The sequence below is a fragment of the Uloborus diversus genome, chromosome 1 (genome assembly GCF_026930045.1).
Source record: "Uloborus diversus isolate 005 chromosome 1, Udiv.v.3.1, whole genome shotgun sequence".
NCBI lineage: Eukaryota > Metazoa > Arthropoda > Arachnida > Araneae > Uloboridae > Uloborus > Uloborus diversus.
The window spans coordinates 251,088,346-251,095,175 of NC_072731.1; positions in this window are offsets into that span (position 1 = coordinate 251,088,346).

Consider the following 6,830-nt stretch of genomic DNA (forward strand, 5'->3'; position numbering starts at 1 on the left):
ATTATATTTTTTAAGGGGTTTAAGGACCTTTAACCTTCAAATTTTAGATTTTCTGGGAAAAAATATATGTTATGCATAATTTAACTCTGAACAGTTTGATACCTTATTTATTAATGTACACAAAAAACTTTTCAAGTTATCGTAAAAATGCGTAACCTCTCCCCATAAACATTTATGTTAACAGCAGCCGTTTAAGCGTCTTTTTCTCAGGTGCCGGTTTTCTCCTTTTGCGCGCATGATATCTCAGAAAGTTTCTTATATATTTTCGTAAAACTTTTCATTTATGTTTGTCTGGTATATGTTTTTGATTTGAACCTATATTTCAACTAAAACTGAAAGTTAATATTAAAAAAAAATATTTTTGCCCAAAATTTTGGAAAGTTTTGATATTGACTTATAAAATTTCAAAAAAGTAAATAAATAATTTAAAAAATGAATAAAATTAGGTATTTTTCTGTTTTTTCATTTATTTTATTTTTTTACGCCAGACTTTTTATTTTACTAAAACAAGACGAGAGAAAGAGGAAAATACACGATGTATTTTCTTAAGATAATGAATTTATGAATACGGACTTCACTAATTATTTTTGTCACTTAGTAGTATTATTTTTTATAATCATAAATTAGTTTGAAACAAATCTTTTGTCGGATGTCTTTTCATCCATAAACTCATTATTTTTTGCATTGAAAAAGGCGTTCCCTATAACGCCGAAACACGTGTCTGCTGTAATTTGCAAATTTGCGCTTCTTCTAACGTTGTTTGTCTTACAAATCTGTTTCACTTGATTTACATTTTCATCACTGTAAACTAGTCTTTCAGGATATTTGTTGCAGAAAGGGCATAGGTCCAAATTTAAAAAATAATTTAATTAATTTCAGTGACGAAATGAAACGTAATTTAAGGTGAGGTAATGATTCTACTTGTGGCTAGATTAGTCATAAAAAATTTCGTTGAATTTAGTTCATTTCTGAATAAAGTAATAACTTTTAATTGATTCCTAAAAAGTTGTCCCTTTCTGAAATAATCGATTCATGTAAGTCATGTGGTAAGTGTGGAGGGTAATTTCTCTCAATAGATTTCATAGTTGAGGCAACCGTAACCTGGGTGAATAACCTAAGTCAGCTTTTCCCCAGATATAGAGATTTTGTGAAGAACAATAATATTTCCTTGGGAAAAAAGCAAGTCCATACTAAAAATAACCGCTGCATTTAATAATCTTCGACCGTATATGTTTTGTATTTTCCAAACAGCATGTGCGCACTTTTTAAAAGAACCCAATATCCATGCTTACTATAATTTGGAAAAAAGGTTCTTTTTTTTTTTTCAGCATTTAGTTACGAAAATCAAACATTTTTTATACATTTACAGTAGGTATTGTGACGTGAAAAAAACTGCCAGCTCGTTTCCAATAACTTAATTTCACCACAAAAGATGCAATTTAAGTAGAGAAATAAATTTTATTTTCAAAAACTGAGAGGTTTTATATTTTTCGCAAGCTGAATTTCAATTGCAAAAACTAAACCATAAATATTAAAATTTAACTGAAACATCCGAAAAGTATGAACACATTTGTGATATGAAAATTGAAACAAAGATTCAATTTGGCATTCTGAAATCAATTATTCTTCAATACTAAAAATAATATTAATTTATTTTGCTACTATTTTACGAAAATACTAAATAAATAAAAAGATATATGTTCATGAAAACGTGGGGCCATATTCTCAAGTTGTTTTTATTTTTCTTCGCCTAACTGCTGTCATAGAAGCGAAGAGAAAATCGGAAAACATTATGTTCCTCGAATAATACACAGCAAAATTAAGATTTATTCCTGCTTTTACGCCTTAATTCCAGAGAGGCGCATATGAATTATTTATGCTTTTTACATTTTTACAAGCTATCGCTATTCTTTATCTTAGAAAACAAAATACCAAAACTAAACTGACGATGAAACTTAAAATATTTCGAAAACCTGCTTTCGTAGTATTTGTTTCTTATACGTTGTTGCACTTGAAAGGAACAACATTAATTTCACAATATCTTTTCTTTGCTTACAATTGTTATCTATGGTATACAAACGACTGCATCTCCATGATTTTCTTAAATAAATTTTACATTAATTATAATAGGTATTTTCAACTTTTTTACATTTAAATTTCACCTTATACAGCAGGTTGAAAGGAAATTTCACTTTTTATAGATTTTTACACATAATTTATCAAGAGCAGCATTTCTTAAACTGTGTTCCGCAGAAACCCAGGGTTTCGTGGAGATCTCTCAATGGTTCCACGAGTGAAGCTTCAGTATTTTTCGAATAAACAGCAGGTTAAATAGCAGTAAATAAAGTAACAATATAGTAAAGCAATAAAGTAACCGCAACAGATTTCGCAAAAGTGACATGAAAATTCAACTTTCATCCGTTCATTCAATATTAAACTCATCTACGACTAGTAAAATAAGTACCACTTATCTCAAGAACATTTAAACTTAAAATCTTTCCTTCAAAAGCAAAAAAATATTTTCAGAAGTTTTGTGTTAATTTTCGAAGTTACTTTTTAAAAACAATAAATATAATTTGAAATAAATTTTGTTTTATTGCATATAAACCATTTTCAGAATGTAGCAATCAAAATACTCTATTGAAGGAAAACCAGGAGTTACTGAAGAAAAATTAGGGGTTCCACGAAAAAAGTAGATATTAAAAAGAATTCTATTACTCAAAGAAATCAAGAAACACTGATCTAGAAAAATCTTGATGTACTTTCAATAAACCTTTAACAGTTGATTCAAAAAAACATTTTTGTGTTTTCTCATGCAACTGAAAATCATTTTTTTCTCTTTTTTTTTGCAACTTCAATTATTAATGGTAACATTTATTATGATTATTTTTATTTGAAGCCACGCAACTTTCAATCATTATGTTTCTTGAAAATCACGATTTTTTAAACATTGCGATTAGTCATCGGCCATTTTTACAACTAACCCGTTTAATTAACTTCAAGTTTTCGACTGTAGATTAGGCTGGAGTCATTTATTTATTAGTCAATTACATAACAATTTGTACATGACACTGATAGCATCTAATGTAAGGTTGAGGGGGAACTAGTAAAACTGAAATGAAGGTTAAAAGTATTTAAATATGCAAGAAGTACTTTCTTAACAGAGATGATTTGATGCGGAAACCTACCAGAATGCCGATCCGGTATTGCTGCTCAATAAAAATAATTCTTCGCTCAAATTACTACAACTAAAATAATTTAAATTGTATAAATATTTTATGAAAAAGATTTCACAGAATAATTAATAGGGATAACATAGTTCATATCGTAATAGAAACGTTTTAAAGACCTTTGATCAAATCTATATATTTGTTTGTTTATTTATTTATTAAAAGTATAGCACACTACAGAAAAAAAAAAAAACAATTACAGTGGCAAAAATTATATAAAAATAGCAATTAAAACAAATTATACATTTAAAATATTGAAACATCTGAACTTAAAATTGTTAAATGACATGCTAAAAACATCTAAATCCCGACAATGAATGTTGAAAAGTTTGTAAAATTTAAAAAGACAAAAATTATCAACATAGTTAAGTCTGGTAGAAAAATTTTTAAAACAAGAACAACTTCATGTTTGGGATCGCAAGTTGGATCGCATTAACAATATCAAAGCAGTTAATTAAATTATTTAGTACTTTATACGAAAAAAGAAGACACAAAAGTTCACGGCGTGATGTAAGACTATGAACATTATAAATATTTCATAAATAAGAGCAAGAATAAGTCAAAAAATCGTGACTATCAGTTCTGTAACAGAAGTAATTAACAAACTTGGATTGAATCTGCTCAAGAGTTTTAACTTTATTATTGTAGTAGGGATCCCAAATAAGACTACAGTACTCAAGTTTGGAACGCACAAGACGAAAATAAAGCATTTTAAGCGCTTGCTCATTAGAAAAATCCTTAGTCTTAGAGAAAACCCAGAACCTTATATGACTTTGAAACGATGTTGTGAATATGTTGCTTAAAATCGAGCTGTGCATGTGCAGCTCTATTTAGTTCAGATGTGACCTTGACTATGTTTACCTGTTTTAGGTGAGTTTAGCGAAAAATAGACGTGTTACTGGCTCGGATTTTAGTTGGAATATTTTTGAAAAACTACTAAGAAAGTTTCTCAACTCAATTTAGGGCCAATTACCCCTCTTTATTTACCGAAACAGAGGTAAACATTGTCAGAGTCGGAGCTCAACTTCTCAGAGCCTTACAATGCTCAAGTTTGGAGCGCACAAGACGAAAATAAGCATTTTAAGCGCTTGCTCATTAGAAAATCCTTAGTCTTAGAGAAAACCCAGAACCTTCTATGCCTTTGAAACGATGTTGTGAATATGTTGCGTAAAATCCAGCTTAGTACTAAAAGTTATACTCAAATTCGTAACTAAGTCAGAACACGATAAACACTGTTTGACAATTTCATCAGGATGCATGGAATGGCAGAGATCTACGACTGTAGCTCAAAACTCTGCATTTACTATTATTTAAATATAGCTTATTCTTCGTGCACCACCGGTGCAGATTATCCAAATCAATCTGTGAAAGAGTAGCGTCAGAGATAGTACGAATGTTTTTGAATAGTTTTAAATCATTTCCGAACAAAAGGTAGCCACAATATTGAAAAGTATTACAAATAGCATTTATGAATAAAATAAAAAAAAGCATCAAATGCAAAATCAGCGTTAATAACATCAAGCTGACCATTGCTTTCAAATGCAGAAACGATTTTATTAGTAAAACAAAACAAATTGTTACTCGTAAAACGTTTGGAGAAAATACCGTATTGAACAGGTGAGTAAATTTTTTACTTGATAATAGAACTTTTTATGATAAATATTCAAAATTTTTCGAAAAAGGTCTCAAAATTGCAATTGGGCGATTATTTCTGCATTCACTTTCATTTAATGTTTAGAAAGCAAGAATCATTTCCGTATTCTTCCAAGCACCAGGGAATGTGTTTGTTTTTAAAGAAAGGTTAAACAAAACAAGAAGAGGATAGATTAGCCCATCAGTACAATCTTTAATGATAAAAGAAGGCACATTATCAACCCCAACTGTTGAGGAGGACTTCAAAGCGTTAATGGCAATGATTCCATCATCATAACCCAATACTATCAACTTTAATTAGCTTACAGACATTGTTGTCATAAAGACTATAATTTCTTTCATAGCAAGTACTAGGCTGACACATAGAACTAAAATAGTTTGCGAAATTCGCAGCAACATTACTATCATAGCAAACATTGAAGTAAAACATTTCGTTTGGCAGGGACTAGTTATTATTAAAGTAAGGCCAAAATTCTTATTTGGATCAGAACTAAGATTATTTTTGGTAATACGGAAATTTTTACAGCAATATTTAAGCAAATATTTATCATCATTAATGCTATTTTTAAGGGTAGATCTCAGTGTTCGAAATTCACTAAATGCATTGGGATCGTCAGTTCTTAAAGCCCATTGGCGAATTTTATTTTATGCCTTATCAACCTTATGTTTTCAGTTGAGTATCAGAAAGGAAATTTCCTATTATTAATTTTAATGGGAATAGTCTGTTTGAAAACATTGAATAATATATTACAAAATTCAGAGACTGCCAAATTGACATCTTTAAAAGCATTTAGAAAGTTCCAATGAATCTCAGAAATAATACCAAAAATGTAAAAAAAATTCAGCTCTCTTAAAATCATAGTTAGCACTTTCAACCAACATCACAATACTGAACATTAGGTATAACTAAGTAAAGGTATTTACGATTATAATTGAGAACATTATTAAATTGTATAAGATCATAAAAATTCATAAAATTAAATAAATTTCTAACAGAAGAATTCATGAAATGAATTTTCAAGATCACTGATATTGTGCAGGTTAAAATCACTATATATAAATATATTATCGTAAGAGCTAAACCGATCAAAAGGTCAAAAAACTGAAGATATTTTTCATTACTAAAACCAGACGGACAATAAATAACACACAAACGCAATTTACAGCAAAATTTTAAATTTACAGATATCCATAAAAATTCAATAAGTCCAGCATGTCAGTATTAGCAGCAGAAAACCAGTTCTTGGTAGCAATAACTAAGCCGAAACTACGCGTACAGTCATTAAAAACAAAATCACGATCTCTTCCGAAAACAGTATATCTACTGCCAAAAGTCAGCAGAATCAATATCTTCACAAAGCCAAGATTCAGTAAGACAAATTATATCAAAATCTTCGGAAGAAACAGAGCTAAACATATCAGAAATTTAAGTTCTCAAGCTACGGACATTTTGGTAGTAGTATATATTGAGTTATTTATCATCAGTGTCGGAATTGGGAGACTCATTCTCACAATTAGTTTCGGCGTCCTGTATAACACGCTCCATTCGCAAACGTCCTAAAAATTCTGTCACAAGGCAACCCTCTGGCCCTACCTTTGGATTCATTAAACGTTAAAAAAAACATTTCGCAAATCTCAATGTAAAAAAATGAGTAAGAGTCATACCTGGTAATTAATTTCTTGCATTGGATAAGATCCAATTTCAATGGCGCCAAAAAGTCAAGAACTTCCTTTGGTGAAGAATCCCGGCTTAACCTAGACAAAAAAAAGTCTTCCTTTTAGGTAATTTAGGAATATTTTTCAATCCCGTATACTTATTAGAACCATTTATTACAGTTTTGGACTTTGATTTCTTGTTATCCAAGGGGACGACACGTCTGGTCGTTTATTAGCTGCAGCAAGGTCGGTGGATTTCGATGAAACAACCAAGGCACCATCCACAGATGG